The sequence below is a fragment of the Eulemur rufifrons genome, chromosome 18 (assembly GCF_041146395.1).
Source record: "Eulemur rufifrons isolate Redbay chromosome 18, OSU_ERuf_1, whole genome shotgun sequence".
Lineage (NCBI taxonomy): Eukaryota > Metazoa > Chordata > Mammalia > Primates > Lemuridae > Eulemur > Eulemur rufifrons.
Window position 1 is genome coordinate 47,477,501 of NC_091000.1, and position 22,970 is coordinate 47,500,470.

The 22,970-nt window shown below is 38.3% G+C and overlaps 1 protein-coding gene and 2 non-coding genes across 3 annotated transcripts in view; 1 reads left to right on the top strand and 2 right to left on the bottom strand.

The window, feature by feature from the left end:
• Positions 1-22,970, top strand: part of LOC138399089 (histone H2B type 1-K) — a 389,419-nt gene that overhangs the window by 170,011 nt on the left and 196,438 nt on the right. The window lies entirely within an intron of this gene.
• Positions 6,357-6,438, bottom strand: TRNAS-AGA (transfer RNA serine (anticodon AGA)). The gene has a single exon. It is a non-coding gene; the product is annotated as a tRNA-Ser (tRNA).
• On the bottom strand, positions 10,493-10,564 carry TRNAQ-CUG (transfer RNA glutamine (anticodon CUG)). Its single transcript has one exon. It is a non-coding gene; the product is annotated as a tRNA-Gln (tRNA).

Consider the following 22,970-nt stretch of genomic DNA (forward strand, 5'->3'; position numbering starts at 1 on the left):
TCTTTTATTCATTTTCTAATTGGACTGTTGTTTATCTGTTGAGTTTTGAGAATTCTGTATATACTTACTGTCTTTTGTCAGATACATGGTTTGCAAGTATTTTTTTCCCAATTTTTAGCTTGTTCCTTAAACCTCTTAATGGAATCTTTTTTGCAGAGTAAAATTTTTAAATTTTGATGAGGTCCAATTTATGGACTTTTTCTTTTAATGATTGGGCTCTTGGTATCAAGTCCAAGAATTCTTTGCCTGACCTTAGATCCTGAAGATCTTCTCTTATGTTATATTCTAAAAGTTTCACTGTTTTACATTTTTAATTTCTGTCTGGGGTTCATTTTGAGCTAACTTTTGCATAAGCAATAAAATTTAGGTCAATATGGGTTTTTGTTTTTGTTTTTGCTTTTGTCTACAGATGTCCAATTGTTCTAGCACCATTTGTTGAAAAGTCTATCCCTTCTCCATTGAATTTTTTTTTTTTCATTGTTGTAAAAAATCAGTTGGGCTTATTTCTATGAGTCAGCATATATTTTTAAGAGAAAGAAATAGCCAAGACAAACACTGTATATAACTTTGCTATCATTCATTTAAAAATAAATAGTGGAATGAATGTTATACACACATATAACTTTAGAAGGTTATGCAAAACTCATATCACTGTGGAGAGAAACTGAACAGCTAGAGCACATGGTTAGAAAAGAGATTTTATTATTCATTGTATATACTTCTATATCATTTGAGCTTCATATCATGATTATTATTTAAAATATTTTAAGTATTAAAATTCTTAATCTAAAAAGAAAATAAACTTTATTATCAGTTTGATTACATCTTTTTATTAGACTTGGTTTTCCAGCCACACAGAAGAAAAGGATTCTGCTATCTTTATGTAGAATTTATATTTGACATTTCTTTACTTACTCCGTAAACAGCCTGGGTTTACATGAAACAAGCATAGAATTCTAGATCTACCTCACTCAGGCAGATGAAAATATGAGTGTATTAGGAGATATAAGGAATAAAATTAGTGTATGAAAAAAAGAAATCCCTGAAAAAGTAACAATTCTATATAGGTACAATGAAAAGCTAACAATTTCACTCCTACCAACTTATATTCTTTTTGAAAGGGCTGCCTTCAAGCAGGATTGTGATTGCAGGAAGCACCAAGGCATCTCTGGAGCTTAGACTTTTCTTGAGGGAAAAGAAAAAGAAAGTGTCATTAGGACTATGATTTAATTTTTTCCTGGCTGGTATGAAAGAGCTCCACCAGAGGTGAATTAATCACAGGACCATAAAAAAGGGAAAGTTTAGTAAAGAACGATGCACCACCAGCACCCTTGGGTAGGTCATGTTTCTTTTCAGTTGAAACTGTTATACTAGGGAACAACTTCATGAGTGGAATAACTCTAGTCAGCAGAATTCCAATCTGCACAGGGAGACCCCAGACGACTTCTATTTCATTGCCTTAACCGCTTGATCATGACTACACAAAAGAATACGGCATTTTAAAAATAAAATAGCTGTACTGAAATTTAGCCCTCCTTAAAAGATCAAATCACAAACCAGAAGGTGTATTTACAGTGTTTCCTACTCTTCGTTGTTTCCTACTCTTCGTTGTTATTTAGATGACTATCATCTTGTTGCACCAAATTGGTGAGTAACACTTTAACCTCAAGACTGGAAAGACTCCTTATTCTGATGGGTTGTTGAAATGAGACTAGTGTTTTGCTCTGTCAGCTTCTTCTTTTTTCCTTTTCATCCCTGTAACTACCTGGAGAACTGTTCGGTCAGCATCTGATGAGAATCCATGAGATACATCCCACAACTTGGACAGATTTCAACATTCTCTTCAGAATTATATGCATTAACACAAACACTGCCCTTGTGTTCGTGTCCATTATGACCCTATAAACATGCAAATAATAGCCCACACAAGGAGGAGAGTTTGAAGAAACTGCTTACAACTGACAGCACAATGGAAATGATAAAGTGGAAAGCATAAATAACATTGAAATCTGCAATTTTTAGGTAGATGGAACTTGAAGACGCTAATTGAAAGAAAGTGCTGGCCAATATCTTTTCATATACAAGAAGCAGCTTGTGGAACTAGATCCTTAAAGTGGTGTATGTGTGTTCTCAGAATATGGTAAAATATGAAAGAAAAAAATAAAGATAAGTTTGACAATACCCTTAGCTTCAAGGCCCTGGATTAGGCAAGGCTTTGAAAGTTATTTGATTTAGGTAGACATGTGCTTGTCTTATTTTACTTATTTTTTATGTTCATGATTCATTGATAATTTTTTAGTCATCAGGTTTCCACAGAAGGGAACAGTTGTTTCATTGTATGTTTTTTTAATTTTAAAATTTTGTTTCTAATTGGCACTTAATAATTATACATATTGACAGGGTAGAGTGTAATGTTTTGATACATCTACACATTGTATAATGATCAAGTCATGGTCTTTAGCATATCCATTTTCTTAAACTCTTATCATTTCTCTGTGGTGAGAACATTCAGAATCCTTTCGTATAGTTACTTGGAAATATCATTATAACATTATGTATTGTAGTCACCTGACTGTGCTATAGAATACCAGAACTTATTCCTCCTATGTAATTGTAATTTTATACCAGTTGGCCAATCTTTCCCCATCATCCCTTTCTTCCTACACTCCCCAGCTTCTACAAATCACTATTCAACTCTGTACTTCTTTTTTAGATTTCACAAATGAGTGAGATCATGCAGTATTTGTCTTTCTGTTCTCTGGCTTATTCCACTTAATATAAGGTCCTCCAGGCTCATCCATGTTGCCACAAATGACAAAATTTCATTCTTTTTTATGGCTAAGTAGTATTCAATTTTTGTATTTATATCACATTTTCTTTATACATTTGTCCATTGATGGGCATTTAGATTGATTACCTATCTTGGCTATTGTGAATAATGCTGCAATAAACATGAGAATGCATATATCTCTTCTACATACTGATTTTATTTCCTTTGGACAAATACCCAGTAGTGGAATTGCTGGATCATATGGTAGTTCTATTTTTAGTTTTTTGAGGAACCCCCATACTGTTTTCCATAATGGCTGTACCAAACATGTGCCTATTTTGGTCTATGAACATCAGAAATATACATGGGCATGACAGTGAGCATAGCAATTTCCAATACAGCTTTCTTCTCTGTTATAGTGCTGAGTGTGGCTTTGTCATTGGGAGACAGATGTTGAGCTCATATGAGACAAACCTGTTACATGAGTTAAAAAGGATTTGTTTGAAACCCATGTATATTTTCACAATCAATTTGTTTGTTTCCCAAAACAACAATATGGAACTAGCAAATTCTTCTTCTTCCCATTCAAGTAAAAAAGTTATTAAGAAAGAGCTTCTTAACTTATTTTTTGGCTCAAAATTCCATGATAAGTAAAATAAAATTTATTTGCCCTCTCACAGAGAGATGCCCCGACACAAAACTAACAATTGTGAAAACTATGTCAGGAAGTTAAAAAATATCATTAAAGACTATGAACTATAGGCTGAGAACCCTCCACATTTAAGAATGTCCTTTATGTCACATTATCTAAATTTCATTAATAAATTTTGCCATCATTAGACCGTAATTAAGCACACAGTTTCTAAAGAAATATCTTTTCTTTATTTCAAAATTTTTATGTTTGGGTTTACATCTATTGCATTTGCACCACCCAAGTCAGAGCTACAAGTGTGCCCTTCCCAGACCGTGCATACTGCACCCATTAGGTGTGAATTTAACCATTCCCTCCTCCCCCCTCCCACTTGCCCATCCCCAGTGAATGCTACTTCCATATGTGCATATAAGTGTTGATCAAGTAGTACAAGTTTGATGGTGAGAAATGTCTTTGAAATGTGGCTGTATGAGTAATTAACCTCAATCTTGTAAACTAGGAGGCCAATCCTAGTCAAACCAGTTCTTTGAGTTTCTCTCTCTTTCTCAGAAGGCTCAGGTGGTATAGGTTCCTCACAAAACACGTTTGGGACACTGGAATGAGACATAATGTAGGTTCAGCAGAGTGGAATGGAATCCTGTTCTTTTTAAATCAGAGAGTGATTGGAACCTCTACTTTAGCTATTTTTCAATCCTTACTCTAAGATCTCCACTAACAAGCCCTTGATTTGTGATATTCTTCCTTTCTTGTTGAGGAAAGAAACATGCAAATGGAAGGCAGATGCTAGACAACATTAGTTCTCCTACCTAATGAATATGTGAAACTTGTGTTTTCACTGAGTATTTACTGCAACTGCCACTTAGAGGTGGATCTTTCCATTTCAGAGTCATAGATGTCTCCTAAATAGCATTTTATTTAGGATATTCTGTTGCTCTTGAAAGACTAACAGATATAGCAAAAGAAATATAAAAGCTTCTTAAGATGTATAAGGAAAATGATGGATTAATTATGCTTATCTCTTTTTACTTTTTATATGGCTACTAGAGAAATTTAAATTACACCTGTAGATCACATACATTTCTATTGGAAATGTACAGCTGCTCTTGAGTTTCTCTCTGAATATCAAAATGACTGAAGTGAATTGTGGCTCTATCTAGCAAGTCTCTACTTCCTTATTTATTTCTCTGTTTCAATTTCTGTAACACTGGTTTTTGTGATACTGTCCACCAGTGTGTGTCTTGGTTTTGATGTTTATTTTCATTGTTTATAGGACACCCTGGTAGTAAGAACCCTTCTAGAGTTCCTACAGCTTTATTCAGAAACTATATTACACATATGCTCTACAAAGCAAAATTCTGTATAATGATCAGTCCTAACTCAGGGTCTCTGCCCCAGTCCCAAAACCTGAGCTTGGGTCTCTATGGGCTTGTCCAGAAGTAAGCATCCAGACTGAGAGGAGCCAGACACAGAATCGCATTATGTGATTAACAACTATGGGTTAATGTATCAACTAAAGGAATGTCAACAACAATTGAATACCTTCCTAGGAATTCCTAGGGGAATTCATCTATTACTGCCTTGGAATCTTAGTAGCGCTTGTTCTCACCTCTCTTGAGCACATCTTTAAAGAGCTGTGGTACTTTATTTTACCTCATGCAAAAATGTTTTTAATAATTTTTCATAAACATGATGTTAGCCCTCTTCCTTGATCAAATACCAGATCCCTTCTTTAATGTGTCTTTTTAGAGCTATAAAATATAATAAACTCCCAACATAAGAGATCTTCTCTAATATATCTTTATGAACAAATTTTTATTTCAATTTCTGTACATAGGTGTCAGGTGAGAAACTTTCCTCAACTCTATTATTAGGAATTGTGTCCACAAAAGGGTCTTCTTAACATTTCATTAGCTTTCACATTCTAGAATTCTATTAGATTGTTTCTCGGAATCAAAACAACCAGCATGCTGGTTGTGGGAGGGAGAGGGAGAAGTGATGGTGAGTTTTGCAAAGAAAGATCAGGCTCCTCTGGAAGACCAACTCTCAGTACCTAGAGTCCTGTTCATCCCGTGGCACCGCTCAGCAGAGGATGCCCCGCAGCTTACTGTCACAGCCTCACATGATTTTGAAACTCAATGCTTTTTATTATATTTTATAGCTCTAAAAAGACACATTAAAGAAGGGTTCTGCTATTTGATCGAGGAAGAGGGCTGCTAACACTGTGTTTACGAAAAATTTTTAAAAGCAGTTTTGCGTGAGGTAAAATAGAGGACCACAGCTCTTTAAAGATGTGCTCGGCCCAGAATGAATAACAACCTCACCTCGTTTTGAATCCTTCTCATTTTACCACTGCCAGTCTGGCGTGACGTCATCGATTCTTTTTTATTGCATTACAAAAAAAAAAAAAAAAGGTTTCCTTAATTTGTTAAATTGTGTAGTGGTTTGCTTATTAATGTCCAACTTCCAATTTAGATTCCCGTCTTCGCGACCATACCTATAAGTCTTTGCCTTCACTTGTATTTAATCCTAGATTTCCTGGAATTTCCTTTTCTACGTACACAAGGATGTACTTGACTGGAGAAGATCCCTGATAAAGGAACAATTCTGTGGAGATGCAAATACTCCCACCAACTTTTTTCTTTAGGAAAGGCTGCTTTCAAAACAGGGCTTTGATTGCAGGAAACACGAAAGCATCCACCGGGCTCTTGTTAGGGGAAAAGAAAACACCAATAGAACTGTGGTTAAAAAAAAAAAAAAAAAAAAAAGTATACTTTTTCCTTGTTTGGGAAAACACACGCAGTTTTTTTTTAGTGAGTCCATAATGGCAGAATGCTTAGTCAGGTTGTGGAACAATCAAGCTTCTTCCCGGGAGACACTGTGAGATTCTCCACGTGGTAATAGTTTCCCTTAAACTATTACCAAAGGGGAAAACTCCGTAGTCGGCAGGATTCGAACCTGCGCGGGGAAACCCCAATGGATTTCTAGTCCATCGCCTTAACCACTCGGCCACGACTACACGTGAGTTGTGTCCCTTATTAAGCAGCTGTACTGAACTGGCGCTCTTTAAAAGGTCAAATTTTCTACCGGAAAGTGTATTCGCCGTCAGTGTTTTTTATTCTTTGATGTCAGTTAGATGCATATGCTGTTGTGGCAAACTGACAAGTAACACTTCATCTTCAGTACTAGGAGGACCACTTACTCTGATGGCCTCACGGAAGGAGACTAAACCAAAGACACTGTGATGAAGCCTGTATTCTATTGCTATACTAGGATGGGTCCAGCTAATAAACTGGAACTTCCAATAGCCAATGGCTACTGTGAATGATACTGTAATGGGTTTCAGGCTGTGACTTTCTTCCACTTATTTGTGTCTCAAGTGTAAAGGCACAAAACATTATAATGAAAAGGCTCATCAGCATTTTCTCACTATGTCAACCCTCAGCAAGGTATGTGTATTTTTGTGTGTGTGATTTACTTCTGTTTAAATCTCCATGAAGACTCTGTATCAGTTGTCAATGTTTTACAAAAATACAGAATAGTAGGGCATGGGAATCAATTGGCTAAAATAACTAACATTTCATTAGTGTATCAAGTTTTGCAAAATGTCTTCATATAAAATACATAACTTTATTTCACACTGCTATCAGCTCTGTAAAGTACTGCCATCCTCACTTTAAAATGAGGAAAATGAGGGGCTCTCAAATACCCACAATTACTGAATATTGGAGTTAGAATATCTCCTTAGTTCATCTTATTCCACACCCAGCGCTCTTCCTTTGTGGAAATGGGGGAAAAAAGAAAGCCTCCTTTGATAGATGAGTGGCTTTAGCAAATGTAGCTTTCATCAGCATTTCTTTTTTTAAAGAAATTTTATTGAATATATTTAGGGTTTACAACATGATATTATGGGATACAGGTAGATAATAAAATGGTTAGTGAAACAAATTAACATCTATCATCTTCCATGGTTACTTTTTTTGCGATGAGCAGCTAAACTCTACTTATTTAACAAAAATCCGTAACACAACGGTTTGGTTAACTATAGTCCTCATGTTGTACATTAGATCTTTAGAGTTATTCATCCTGTGTATCTGCTATTTTGTATCTTTTGACCTACATTTTCTCATTTCCTCCTTCCACCCACTCCGGGTAACCACTGTTTTATTCTGTCCCTATATTTGACCTTTTTTTTTAAAGATCCACTTATTAGTGAGATCATGCAGTGTTTTTCTCTCTGTGTCTGCTTATTTCACTTAGTATAATACCTTTCAGGGTCATCCATGTTGTGGCAAATGGCAAGATCTCCTTTTTAAGGCTGAGTAATATTCCATTGTATATGTTTGTGTGTATGTGTATATATATATACATTTTCCCACAGGTTTTTTTTTTATCCATTCATCCACTGATGGACACTTAGGTTTTTTTCCATACCTTGGCTATTGTGAATAATTCTGCAATGAACATGAGAGTGCAGTTATCTTTACGAGATGATGATTTTATCTCTTTTGGGCGTATTTATAACCAGAAGAGGGATTGCTGGGTCATACGGTAGTTCTATTTTTAATTTTTAAGAAACCTCCATATTATTTTCCATAATGGCTGCACGAATCTACATTCTCACGAACAAACAATTCCCTTTTCTCCACAACTTTGCGTCTGTTATCTCTTATCGTTTTGATAATAGCTATCCTAATGAGTATGAGGTGATATCTCATAGTGGTTTCTTTGCATCTCCCTGCTGATTAGTAGTTGAACATCTTAGTAGTGTTGAACATCTTTCCATATACATGTTGGCTATTTTTTCTTTCTTTCTTTCTTTCTTTTTTTTTTTTTGAGACAGAGTCTCACTCTGTTCCCCGGGCAAGCTAGGTGCCGTGGCGTCAGCCTAGCTCACAGCAACCTCAAACTCCTGGGCTCAAGCAATCCTCCTGCCTCAGCCTCCAAAATAGCTGGGACTACAGGCATGCGCCACCATGCCCGGCTAATTTTTTTGTATATATTTTAGTTGTTTGGTTAATTTCTTTCTATTTTTAGTAGAGACGGGGGTCTCACTCTTGCTCAGAGCTGGTCTCCAACTCCTGAGCTCAAACAATCCGCCCGCCTCTGCCTCCAAGAGTGCTAGGATTACAGGCCTGAACCACCGCGCCAGGCCCATGTTGGCTATTTTTATGTCTTCCTTGGAGAAATGTCTGTTCAGGTCCTTTGCCCATTTTTAATTGCGTTAGTTGGTTTTTTGCTGTCATGTTGTAACAATCCTTCATGAATGGAATGAGTGACCTTATAAGAAATGGGAGAGAAATGATCTCTCTCTCCCTCTCCAGTATGTGAGGATTCCGCAGGAGGGCGGCAGTTTGCAAACAGAAAGGGGGCCCTCACCAGACATTGAATCTGCCTGTACCTTGATCCTGGAATTCTCCAGCCTCTAGAACTGTAAGTAGTAAATGTTTGTTGTTTCAGCCACTCAGTCTATGGCATTTGTTATAGCAACCCAAACTAAGACAATTTCCTAGGCTTCTGAGCAGCTAGGGTGGAAGGCATGTGCCCTGCGCTTTGCCTACCAGATGTACTACGATAAGACTTCTTTCCGAAGAAATATGTGGAATAAGTCTTATGCAGAATTGCTCCCTGGTAAAAGTGAAAAAATAGATAGGCAACAAATGCAGGTAGATATTTAAGATTTTAGAGGCAGTGGTGGCTTATGGCCTAGCATGGCATTCGACATGGGAGAACATAATTCGGCTAGCAGTTATCACTAGAAAATGCATAAGGAATTAGGATTGGTTACAATACAACAGGTACAATATGAAAGGGTGAATAAACATGCTGAAGCATTTAGAGGGAGAAAACAACAGCTTAAAAGTTATAAATTTGCAGCTAAATGTAGATTACAGTATCAGGGATTTCTTCCGCTCTAAAACAATTTTTAATTTCTTGTGGATCAAGAGCTGGCATAATTCAAAATCAAATTCATATATATACAACTCTGTATATAATACAGAGGGTTTCCCATTAACAGAAAGGTGAATGAATGGTGTCATATTTATATTATATAGCAGCTAACATGAAATGAATGAATGAATGGTAGCTACATAGAAGAGTAATGACTAATTTTTGCACTATATTATTAAATGAAGAAAGTAAGACCCATAAGATTATATATATATATATATAGTCTGATACCCTGTATCTGAAATAAAAATATACAATTTTTAGAAATACTAATAGATAAGATCAAACTAAGGATAACACTTTGGACTTACTTTTTGAGAGACCCAGTAACTTCTTCGTCTTGCCTTAAGTTGTGACAAATCCAGACATTTACCAGAAAATGAACTAACTTGCAATAGGAGACGGTTTGATGAAGGCAAAATGATTGCAGAGACATCTTAGAATACAATTTTAAAGCTCTGTCTAAGATTTTTATGGGACATATTCAACATAAACAACAATTCTGCGTCGTGAGGTAACGTCATAGAAATGACCAACAGAACACCACGTAGTTCTAACACTACTTAGAAGATGCATCTGGATATATAATTACTCTGTTGACAGTGCTTCAAGTTTTCATGCGGTGATCCGGCAGTGTTGAAATACTGAGAGAGTTCAAGCAATTCTTTATTTAAAGTACAAATGTATTAATATTTTCACAAATCTTTATTATTTTCAGTGGAAAATGAAACACTATAAATTCTGGTGATTGTACCACATAGGCATTATAAAGCCTCATTCTCTCTGGGCAAAAAGATATATCCATGAGGATCTTTCTTCTTCCTCAGATCTGTTGGGTCCTTTCTCTCCTACATGAAGTGAGTTCACTACATTTTATAAAGCAATAAATCGATGAAAAGTTCAACTGAATTCAAAATTATTATGGGTATCAGAATATCTGTTGTGGGGAGGGGCGGGGAATAGAGTGGAGGAGGTAAGAAGAATGATACGGCAGAAAGTCAGTGGGACCCTCACACAGCTTGCGCCACACTGAGTTCACGTGAACCGGAGATTCCCTACCAATCATCACTAAAAGAGAAATTTATTCTAAAAAGAGAATAATAATGACCAAAAAAAAGCGTAGGTTCCACCGAGATTTGAACTCGGATCGCTGGATTCAGAGTCCAGAGTGCTAACCATTACACCATGGAACCACGTGGTGAGCCCTCTTCTTAGCACTCCTTCCTGATGAGATATATCCCCATTTGTGAACTCGTGTTGTCTTGCTTTCTAGAGCCTAAGTTTGCATCCTGATTTCCCTTAGCTGCTTCTGTGTCACACGTTCCTCTTCTCTCGCGCATAGGGCTCTTAGTACAAAACCCAAGAGCAAACCGGTTTCTAGGGACAGATAAAGGAGGTCTGTGCCTCCCCGGACTCTTAGAGCCCCTCTGCTTTCTGCAGCTCTCCGGGCCTCCAGCCTCCGTCCGACAGCTCTCAGCCAGGCTGCCCGACGCAGGGGACCGGCGGCTCCAACAGGGCATCGGCCGAGCTGCACTAACAGATTGCGGTATTGGAGGAAAGGCAAGGCTCGCTTCCTCCCGAGCGTTTGTCCTGCATTCTCTCCTCCTAACTTTAGGGACACTTTTGGAAGTTTAATTCTGTGACATGTAAATTGTGGATGACGTCATCTGAGGCGGCACGCCAACCAGTCCTGGCTGTGGCGGTAGCTGGGGCGGGGAAGGACACCAAGAGATGCTTTCTGCTTCCAGGAAAGGCTCCACCTCGTGGACACTACGGGGTAAAGCACGATAAAAAGCTCGAATGTTTGCAAAGCAGGGTTTTGTAACTAGCTTCGCACTGATAAAGCTTTGACTTGGTCTCTTTTACTGGCAGTAACTGAGCCTCTCCCAAATTCTTCAGCAGTAAAGATTTCCTGGTGTCAAGAACGGGACATGACTTGTCCAGGACTGTCCATTGCCGCCTCAGCAATGATAGGGAAGTGGCAGGATACAAAAGCGATCCTAGATTGTCAAACCGAAGGGCTGGGGAGGAAAGCAGAGAGTCTTTACCAAGAATAAATCGCAGGGGGCGGGGGAGAGTCGGGGAGTAAAAAAAGTGTAAATAATCTCAGGATTTGAACCTTCCTAGTATCTCAGGAGAAGTATAGGCATTCTGCCAAAACTGTTTTTATTGTATAAAGACGTCTGATACCATGGACCGAAATTTTTCCGGCTTGAATGAAGCAGCATTGTCACTACCAGGTTGAAACTGGCTCCTGCCGGCAGGGCCGTGTGCTCTGCGACACGAGCGACTGAGGCCGCAGGAGTGGCAAAGAGAACATCTGCATGTATCTCATTCGCTCCATCTTCTTCCAGCCCCCCATAACCCCCTGATCCACTCACCAGAAAACAAGACAGAATGAAACCCTCCTGCCAAGTGGGATAAATTAAGGTAATTTCCAGGAGCCTTGGGAACAAGAAACCGAGGCTCACAAGCACTTTCAAAATAACTGTGGCCCACTGCCGGCTTTTGAAAAACTTCAGGTCCATGTAACAAATTTATAAAAAGAGTTAGGGTTTGTACCAAGTTCTGACCTCTCTGGGGAAAAAAAAAATGTAAAAATATATGCCTGCAATGACCAAAGCTGAAACAATTTGAGCAACAATAAATACAATAATGTTGGATTATAACCCAAAGTAGAAAGTAAGTATTTATGATTCCTTGCTGATTTTATGAAGTATTGAATAAACAAATAAATGGGAGAGAAGAGACATTTGGAAAATAAATAAAATGCCTATATGTGAATGTGAAGACTTCAAACCAGTTCCTAAAGCCTGGTATCAACAGCTTCCTTCCTGTGAAAACAACCTCAGTGTTTCAAGGAAATCTCCTGGGCAGAACAATTCCAAATAACATAACTTCCTATTCCTGAATTGTGGGCTCTGTATAGTGATTGCCTTCCAAAAAGTACAGTATGGAAGTGGGGGGAGGGTTTGTAAGCAGTGAAGAAATCTGACAAACATTACCTCAGCCAGGTGACCAAGGTCAGAGCTAGCATGATAAGCCATGTTGATAGTATATAGCCTTGATATAATGTGATAAAAATAGTGCTTTACCTCTGTGATCTTCCTCGCCAAAACCCCTAAGCCCAATCTAATCATGAGAAAAATATCAGATAAATCCCAATTGAGGGACATTCTACAAAATACCTGATCAGTATTCTTCAAACTGTCAAGATCATCAAAATCAAGGAAAGTCTGAGAAACTGCCACAGCCAAGACAGCCTAACCCAGGAGAGCCATATGATGGCTAAATATAATGTGGAATTCTGAATAGGATCTTGGAACAGAAAAAGGAAATTAGGTGAAAACTAAAAAAAATCTAAATAACATATTCACTTTAGTAATAACATATAAATATTTGTTCATTATTTGTAACAAATCTATCACACTAATGTAAGGTTTTAATAATAGGAGAAACTGAGTGGGTGATATACAGAAACTGTATCTTTCCAATTAAATGGAATTATTTCTTCAAAGTGAATTCAGAACTCTGGCTTGCAATGTGCACTGGTACAACTACCTCTTGTTTTTGCTAATGAGCCACATTATCAGACCCAGTGTCTAGCCTGCACAGTCTACAATTGTTCTAGGAGTATGTAGACTTGGAAAGGAGAAATTTTTGTGCCATGACAAGCCCTGTGCTCAGTTCTATGGACACAGAATTGAATGGGACATCAAGCACTGGCCCTGTCTGTGTATATTTTGGTTTACAGGGATGGGATGCTGACTAAAAACTGTGAATGAAATAACACCCACACAGGGAAAACTGCAGGTGACTGGAAGCTAAGAGCCTAGATAAGCTAAAAAGCTAAAATAGGAATAAAAACTGGATCTTTGGGTTTTGGCAAGAATCAAAGATGCTATTTAGAAGGGGAGTCTTGGCCCAAACTTTTTCACATACTATAAGATGCAAGATAGGGGCACAGTCTGCGGACTAGCTGTCTGGGCAACAACACCATAGTGAAAGTAAAAGAAGAGCTGAGAAAAAGTTGGATGACAGACTGAGAACATGGTTCGGGCCAGAGGTTCAAGGTTGTTTGCTTTAGGGGCACAACTATCTGCTTTGAAATTGTCAATGGAATAAAAAGCCAAACTCTGTAAAATAATTTTAAAGAGATTTACTCTGAGCCAAATTTGAGGACCATGACCTGGAGCCACGCCCAAGAAGCCTTGAGCAAGTGGACCCTGTGGCTGGGTTACAGTTTGGTTTTATACATTTCAGGGAGACAGGGGTTACAGGTAACGTCATAAATCAATATGTGGGAGGCATCCATTGGTTTGGCCCGAAAAGGTGGGCCATCTCGAAGTGGGGGGGGGGGCAGTTTACAGGTTATAGGTGGGTTTGAAGATTCTTTGACTTGTAATTGGTTAAAGACATGAAGCTTTGTCTAAAGGCTTGGAATGTTTCAACATAAGGAGCTGTTTATCAGAGATAAGCCACCAGACATATATTTGTTGTGTAAATTGAGGACCTGCAGGTTTGTCTTGCATACCCTTAGGTCTGTTAATGGGTTATAGAGAATGTCCCCAAGGAGGAAGGGGGCCGTGATAAGGCATGTCTGACCTCCTTCCTCCTGGCAGACAATTTAGTTTTAAGATATTCCTTTGGCCACGAGGGGGTCCATTCAGTCAGCCATGGGGGCAGGGGGGTGAGCCTTAAAATTTTATTTTAGTTCACAAAATGTGAGGATCAGAGAGCAACATGAGTGACTTCAGGGAACATAGGAGATTCCAATTGTGCTTGCACCCATTTGGAAGTATAATAGCCTTGCGGTGTTCCCTGTAAGACTGAGGTTGGTTCCACATCAAGAGCTACTGGTACCAGTCTGTGGAAATTGATTTGGAGTCTTCATATTTGCTCATCAGCATTTTATTTATTTCCCAAAAAACAAAGTGCCGATGGAAAATTCTTCTCCCTCCAATTCCCAATATTAAGAAGTCTTTAGAGCAAAGATTTGTGTCATATTTTTTTTTACTCTGGATTCCAGATCATATTGAATAAAATCCATGAAACTCGTTTCCTAGAAAGATGCCCCTAGATGTATACATACAACATTTTTAAAACTATCTCAGGGTACTACTGAAGTCTATGGAAACCAGGTTAGGAATCTTCTTCATTTGATATTCTCTATGTCATCTAACCTTATTTTTAACTAATAAGAAACAAATTCTATAAGTAGAAATTAAGCATTCTAACTACTAAAATAAAATCATCTTTTAATTGTGGCTGAACATTTCATTAATCTTGATCTTATAAATTAGATCAAAGGTGCACCCACAATTGAAGCTGAGATACTGGTTAAACCAGTTCTCAAAGAGCTCTTAGGGTGCATATGCAGTTTGGGAAGACTTGACTCAAGACATAATTAGGTCAAACAGAGTGGAGAGGAACAGGCACGTTTTTATCACAGGGTAATTGGACCTCTACTGAGATAATTTGTTACAGAGAATTTTAATGGCTTCTGCTTAGCACTGATTGTGTCCTGTTCAAACAAAAGTATACTCCTCAAAAAAAATTCAATATATACATTCATTCATTGAGAACTAATTCTCAAACTCTGAACATCTGAGAGGCAGTCTTTTCCAGCCACAACCTTCATGGTTATAGCTGGCTTTGAACCCCAAGCTCCCGAATTATTTCTCTTACCATTGTTAGGATAATAATAAATTTGTACAATATATAGTTTTAAAAACCAAATGGATTGACAAAGCCTGTTTTTCAAAAGCCAACAAAAACAAACAAGCACAGCATTTTCCTGCCTAAACCCTCCCTAAATAGAATTCAGGTTTCCTAGAGGCAACTGTCCAGTTGCTTTTAGCTTCTAATTCTATGACCTTTGATAAGGAACTTAATCTAATCTCTTTGTGTTTTAGTGTCTTCACCTGTAAAACTGTCCTCTGGCTTCTGGTTGAGACTGGCCAAGGGAATACCTACAGGAGATGTAGAGGGAGAGTGAAGAGTGAGGTTGGCATATTTAGCCTCTGGTTCTGTTGGCTGTGGTCTGAATCCCCCAGATCATGTCCTCACACCTGTCAGGAAACCTCTATACACAGCTGTCTCCAAAGTGCTGCAGGTCCTCAGGCTCCACCTTATACTCTTCAAGCTCAAGGATAGTATAACCACACCAGACCAATCTGGTTCAACTTTTACGTAATAAAGCCGTTAGTTTTTTTCAGTTGCCATGGACCCCCAGGTTGAAGGTCACATAACCTGAGCATGCGCAGATAAACGAAGTGTGCAACCATGGGTGGAACCTATGTGCTCAGACCAAGGAGCGGGAGAACTAAATTCAGACGTGGACACCCATAGCAGGATCCAGGATTCAATCAGATCAAGCCCTGACATTACCCCATGACGTGGTCCACTCAGAGCACACTTCCTGGCATGACCCCATTGCAAGATCCAATCAACTTACTCCTATTATCCCATGCTTATAAAGTTCGACCCATTCCCAGGTTTGGGAGATAAATTTAAGGGTTTCCTCCTCTTTTCTTGCCAGTCAACTTGCAATAAAGTTTCTTTTCTCTAAGACCGGTTCCACAGCACCATGGTGTTGGCTTCTATGTGCATAGGGCAACGAGCCCATTGACTGCTTGGTAACAGTGGCGCAGTATTACTAGGACACTGTACTACCCTTGTTGCCTTGCATGCTGCCCATTTATTTTTAAATAATCATTCAAATTATCCTCAAACGTTCTAGTTTGAGTAAACACCTCATTTCCTGCTATTGTCCTGACAGATATTATTGAAAGACTTCCCTCTCTGAAAAAAAGAAAAAAAAAAAAAAAAAGACATTTAGCTCTTCCACACAGCCTAACACACAAACACACTTCTCTGCCCACATCTTTTCAATATATTTGTATCACAGTATCGTGGCCAAATAGTGTTTTCCTTATTATGCCCATGTAAATACTGTCCACAGCTGGTTCACTTTGTACACTACAATTACATTTTATTTCTTGTTTTTCCTGATTTGAGTACTGCCTCTTTTGTTTGCTTCCTTTCTGTGTATCTAACACTAATTCATCCCCAAACTCTCTTCCAGGGCTGCAAAATTCTGAATTTGGTCAAACATTTTCAGTTCCCTTTTTTTTTTTTTTTTTTAACTCGTTCAGTATAGCCTGGTTAATCTCTAGGTCTGCTTTACAGCTATCATGCTGACACTTCTCCATCTGCTGAAGAGTCTCTTTACCCCTCTGCTGTTTAGAATCCCCTTTTTGTGGAATCACAAATCTCTTGGTTTATTCCCTAGTTTTTGGTGGAGAATATTCTCCAATAACTTTGTGAGAAAGGAGAGAAATTTTTTTGAGACTTTGCATTTGGCTGTCTGAAGCTGGTTTGCACTCAGATACATTCCTGGCCCCTCCCTTGATCATCTCTGTAGCACCTGTGGTTGGCTCCTGCCACTATATTTCCCAGATTCTGCTGATGACAAGCTGACATTTATCCGAGTTCTGCCAATAGAAGACAATAAAGGAATATTGAGGGGTAGAAGAAAGAAAGAAATCAGGGTCTTTCTTGCTTTCCTTCCCTTTTTTCCTGCAGCATCTCTGGCAGCAATTGCTTCTTCTCCGTAACTCCAGATTCTGCCAGACATAGTTGTTCAAGAGCAAGATGCCACCCTCTGGGTTCTGATTTCTACATTACCCTGTTTCCCCTAGTTGGCTTCTTTGATCTTCCACCACCTCTGTAACCAATTCCTGTATTAAAGACTCTCGGGTTTAAGTCCTCATGAGATTTCTGTTTCCTGCTTAGTCCCTAAAAAATATAATGCATGTCTGAAAATATATTTATTCTAACTTCATAAATGATTTAGTTTGGTCAGGTAGAGATTTCCAGTGAGGAAAAACTTAGAATTTGGTGAGCGTTATTCTATTGTCTTCTAGTTATCAGTGTGGTGATTAATTTAAATGCCATTCTTAAAGAGACACTCTCTGGATAATTCTTGTTTTTTTCTTGTTGTTGTTGTTTTATTTTGTTTTGTTGTTTGGTCCATTGTGCTGGGCAGTAGTTTTGGGAAGTTTTCTTGTATTCATTAATAATTTCCCCCACCCGCTTTATTTTCTGTTGTCTTTACATGGAACTCTTTCAATTAGATGTTTTTGGACATTCTAGACTGACCTTTGAATTTTCTTATCTTTTATTCACCTATTGTCCATCTTTCTTTTTTGTTTCTTTTTATGGGAAATTTTTTCAACTTTATCTTCCAACTCTTCTATTAAACTTTTTTCTATCGTATTTGTTAATTCCAAGGGTTCTTGTTCTCTTAATGCTCTTTCAAAAATAATACTATTGTATAATTCTCATCCATACAAAATGTTTTTTTATTTTTCTGAGAATATTAATGATAATTTTTTGTTTTTGTTTTTTGTTTCTGTTACCTATTCATCTGTATGTCCACCAAGCTCTCTTTCTTTCATTTGCTTGCTTTAATATCTATTTTCCCACTGATTTCGGGTGGCATTTAGCAGTCTAATCATATTTAGGAGGTAGGCCCTAAAACCTAATTGGTACTATGAGTGTGGTATGCCAATCAGTGGGCCCCATTCTAGAATCATTGTGCATGACAGGCCATTTCATTCAGGATCCCTGATATGTCCACTGTGGGTCAGTTTTCTTATGACTGTCAATTTTTCTGGAGAGGAATCTTTCAATCTTCTGCATGTTTAGGGCCAGAGGTAGTGTAAGTTTAGCTGTCCATGCTTTCTGAAGCAAGTGCAGAAAGGGAGCTGGAGGTCTCCTAAAGAGCCTTTCGTTAAATCCCCCAATATTTAATATGCTCTTTACCTCCACCTTCAGCTGTGCCTGGTGTCCCTAAGTCAAGAGCATCTTTGGAGCATTTTAGCCCAAAAATAAACCTCCTATCTTCCACCTCTGTGAAGGAAGGGCAGTCCAGACTAATGAGCCTGAGGTTAGTTACATAGTTCTTCCAATTCCTAAGGCTTTCGAAGAAGCTGTGATATCAACTTTATTGTTGTTTGTTTCCCACCTTGCAAACAGTTAGTTTTTGGCTTTATCTATCCTACTTTATTCAACCCCCTTCTGTTATTATTTATTCAAGTCCCTTCTGTCTCCTAAAATTTTGTTGATAAATGTGATATCCACCTAAATTCATTTTCTCTCTTCCACAGTACAGTGTTAACTGTGGGAGTAAGCTACCCAGCCAGGGTCTGTATTTACCAAGACTCCTTACATCTCAGTGTGGCCGTATGATTAGTTATAATCAATAGATTATGAATGCAAGTAACATGTTTTTCTCTGGGACTTTAAGAAATGTGCATTTCCCCAAGCTTTAGGGGACAGTAAATCCATAAGGTAAAAGGGGACTGGGCCCCTGAATCACCACAAAAACAAAAACAGGTTCTCATTTCTTTGCTGACACAAAAATCTACAAATGGATTCTTACATTAGTAAGGAACAAATCTCCATGGAATCAAGTTATTAATATTTTAATTTAGAAAGAAAAAAATATTTCTTATTATCCATTATTTAAAAGCTCTCATGTTCTCTTCATCATTGTGGGTTTACACATTTTTAAATTGCTTTTATTGTCAGCTTATGGGCATCTTAATAAAGCAAAGATAAAGTCCTAGGCTTCACTGCCATCTTTAACCACAAGTCCCTTTCAACAATGTGACCACTTGGACCAAATGTTTGACTACTGAGTAACATCAAAGTGCTTATATCTAGAGATTACTTTTTTCTTGTTCCAGCAATAAAACATATTTCTACTTCTTCATTTTTAAACCTGGGTAATGATGTATGCTTCATGTCATAGAAAAACAAAGAAAAAAATAACACACAATCCCACAACCCAGAAACCACACTACTATTGCATTGGTGGATTCTCCCCCATCCCCCAAATATTTATAATGCAAAAATTTACATAATTGAGGTTATATAGTACATACAGTTTTTTATCCTGCTCTTTTCATTTAACATTATATCATGTGCTTCTTCCCTGAACTATCACAACCTTTTCCAAAATATTGTTTTTAATAGCTTTGTAATATTCTTCCAGGTAGATATAACCTAAATTATATAATCATTCCCCCCTCCCATTGTAGGAAATGTTTGTTATTTTAATTATTTTATTATTATAACTAAAGTATTCTAAGTGTCTTTGCACATAAATGATTTTTTAAAATTTGGATTATTTCCTTAAGAGAATTTTCTACAAAATGAAGAGAATAACCATTTGCATGAGCTTCCATGGTGGAATGTACAAGTGCTGAGGGGGAAACAGCAAGGATCTTGTTCCAAGGATATGGGGAAGGGAGCTGATTAGCTTCCTAGGGCTGCCCTAATGAATGGATAAATTGAATGGTTTAAAACAACAGAAATTTATTATCACAGCTCAAGAGGCCAGAAATCTAAAATCAGTATGTTGGCCAGGTTGGTTCCTTGTGGAGGCTCTGAGGGATAATCTATTGTGGACCTCTTTTCTAGCTTCTGGTGGTTGAGGAAAATCCTTGGCATTCTTTGATTTGTAACTGCATCACTCCAATGTCTGCCTCCCTCACACATGGCCTTTATTCTGGTAACTGTGTCTCTAAATCTCCCCCTTCTTTTAAGAACACTCGTCATCGGATATAAGACATACCTTAATCCAGTATGACCTCATGTTAAGTTAATGACATGGGCAAAGACTATTTTCAAATAGGTCATACTTACAGGTACTTCGGGTTAGAATTTCAACGTGTCTTTTTGGGCAACACAATTCAGTCACTACAGCAGTAATTGTCCTTTTGCCCACCCTAAATGAAAACCAGTGTGGGAGAACTTTAACTGCAAGACAGTTTGAGGGCCTCAGACATAAAAGGGATTCTCCTATTTGTATCTGAAAGTTTGTCTGAATTTACATGATGGTGCTTTGTCGAAGAACTTCAATTCCCAGAACTCGATGCAATAGTCTCTGAGATTTCTCCGTTAAACAAACAAACAATAAAAAAACCGGGTTCTGTAGTGTTTCCCTGAATCAACACTCCTTAAGCCCAGAAAAAAAAAATCGTATTAATATTGCTAGATTTAGTCTGGCGTTCACAGGCTCTTGTGTGTTACGAGGGACAGAGAATGTCCTCAAGCTGGAAAACTGGAAAACCGGAAAACCTGTTATTTCAGCTTTTCCATATTCCCCGGCTCCCTGGCGAGACTGCCGGCTTCCCTCACTCGAGAAGGCGGAAAGGAGTGAGATTTGCCTGACGGGATGGAGACCTTCCCAGCGCTTCTCTTCAGAGGGTGTAGGAGGGCTGGGCTCTCCCCACTGCCTCTTATTCCACGCCCCTGCTCAAATCAGAGTCCGTTAAGCCAGGGAAAGGGCAAAGGAGTTCAAAGCCGTGGAAGATATTTCTGGTTTAGTATTCAACGCTGAAAGCAAAAGCGAATGACTCCAGGGTTTCTGATTCTCTTAGTTTTCTTCCAGCCGGTTTCCTGTGCCGTTGGCACTTGTAGATCTGAAGCTACTAGGGCCACCCTCAGCTCCAAAATCCGTTTCTGTCACAAACACCTGTGAATAGGTGCTTCGACGGTGATAAGCAAGTGGAGTTCAGGGGCAGATAAAATTAACATCTTTTGTCTCGGAATGCTCCTTTGAATACCACCCTCCTCAACTGAATTTCAATGTACTGCGGATGACTTCTTTCACTTAAGAGCTAGAAGCTCTTAATGTACCTAGGAAATTCTTTGTTACTTGACTTAGTATCCACACACCAAAAGGTCCTTTATTTATCATATCAACTCCACTACCCAAGACTAGTACACTGCTCACATCTTCAAATACTTTAACAAAGTACCTGTGCAATTTAAGTAATCGTGGACGAGTGGTTAACGCGATGGACTTGAAATCCATTGGGCTGTCCCTGCGCAGGTTCGTAATCCTGCCGACTACGGTTTTTATCTTCCACCTGTAAGTCTCAGTTGTTCCTAAATAGCAGTCCATTTGCGGCACCCCAAAGCCAAGCAAAATTCCTGCATTCTAGTTGTTTGTCACCCTCGTTGGCAGCTCTGCGTGGTACTACTGAGGTCTGGTAATACTACTGCATTCTAGCTGTCATCTGAGTTGATAACCCTGCAGTGCCTTCCAGTTGTCACATTTGTTGGCACCTCGCTTACCTCTGAGTTACTCTCTGAGTAAAATAACTTCTTCCAATTTCAGAGACAGTCTCAAAATTGACGTCAATCTCAAGTGGAGGAGGGGATCTACTGTGGCATGAACCTAACTGGCCGTTAATCCTGATTTGAGGAAGGCAATTCTCTTTTCCTCAATTACAAGCCATGGCCAACTTGGATTTGCTCTGAGCATCCAGATCAGACTTCATCCTCTCCTGTGGTAGAGATGACTTCTGCTACCATCTGTTCTAGGGAACTCGAGATTTACAAAAATCTATTTACTCTAACAGCTACCCTTTTTTTGAACCCTTACTATGTCGCAGGCACTGAATCGGCATTGTATGCATTATCTCACCAATTTAATTACCAATATAATCCTACCAATTAGGTAATATTAGTCCTATTTTAAAGATGTATTATAGAAAATGATGATTGACTTGCCCGACATCAAACAGTAGAGCGATACCTACACCAAGGACATTCTTAAATATGGATGTGAAGTCACTTTTTCACAAGTACTACAGGGAACATTTTTTTTTAAACAAGTGGTTAGAAGTCTCAGCCTAGAGTAGTTTACACATGGAAATGATTTTAATATCTGCTCCTATTTATCAAGCATTTATTACATACATATTTTTTCAAGGGCTTTGTGTATGTTAACTTGTATGATAAATACAACATCCATACACAGTAAATACTACTATTACCCTCTTTCTCCAAATCTGGAAACTCTGACCCATGGGAGTAAAATAATTTGACTTAAGTCACCCAGCTAGTAAGTGGCAGGGCTGAACTTGAACTTTGCCTGTGTTTGTGTCTATGGCCAGGGAGCCAAACAGTTGAGGTGGACATGGTGGCAGATCAGGAGTGCTTTCATTGCTACTGTCTACAGTTGAAAATTAATGCTACTGCCTAACTCTTTTATTCAGTTTTCTCTGTAAATAAATCTCTAAGTTGCTAGTCTGCAGTGTGAGGTTGTTGCCTATTGTGCATTAAGTGTTTTGTTATCCCAAGTTTAGGGAATATCATTTAACAGCAATGAGGCTTTGCCTGTTTTGGAGCAATATTGACAGTGATTGTGATTGTAGCTTCATCTAAATGATTAGTTTATAAAGAGTAACACACCTGTTGTGTCTTCTCCTCCTGAAAACTCCAGAGCCCATGAGTGAGAAAGGTTTGTTAAACCATAGGAAGTGGATGTCAAGACTAACCACTAGATGCCAAGTCCAGAAATATTTCTGGTTTGAGAGTAAAAACAAAACTCACATTGAGCCCCATACAAAGACCTGTTCCGAGTAATCAGAATTTGTAAACTAAGCAAATGACTGGAGCAGTTATTTTATCTTTGGGATCTAATCTTTGGGATTTAATTATTTGTGGAATTATTTTTACTATGGTATTACCATGAAATATATAAATAAAATGGTGTTAAAACATCATGGTTTGGAA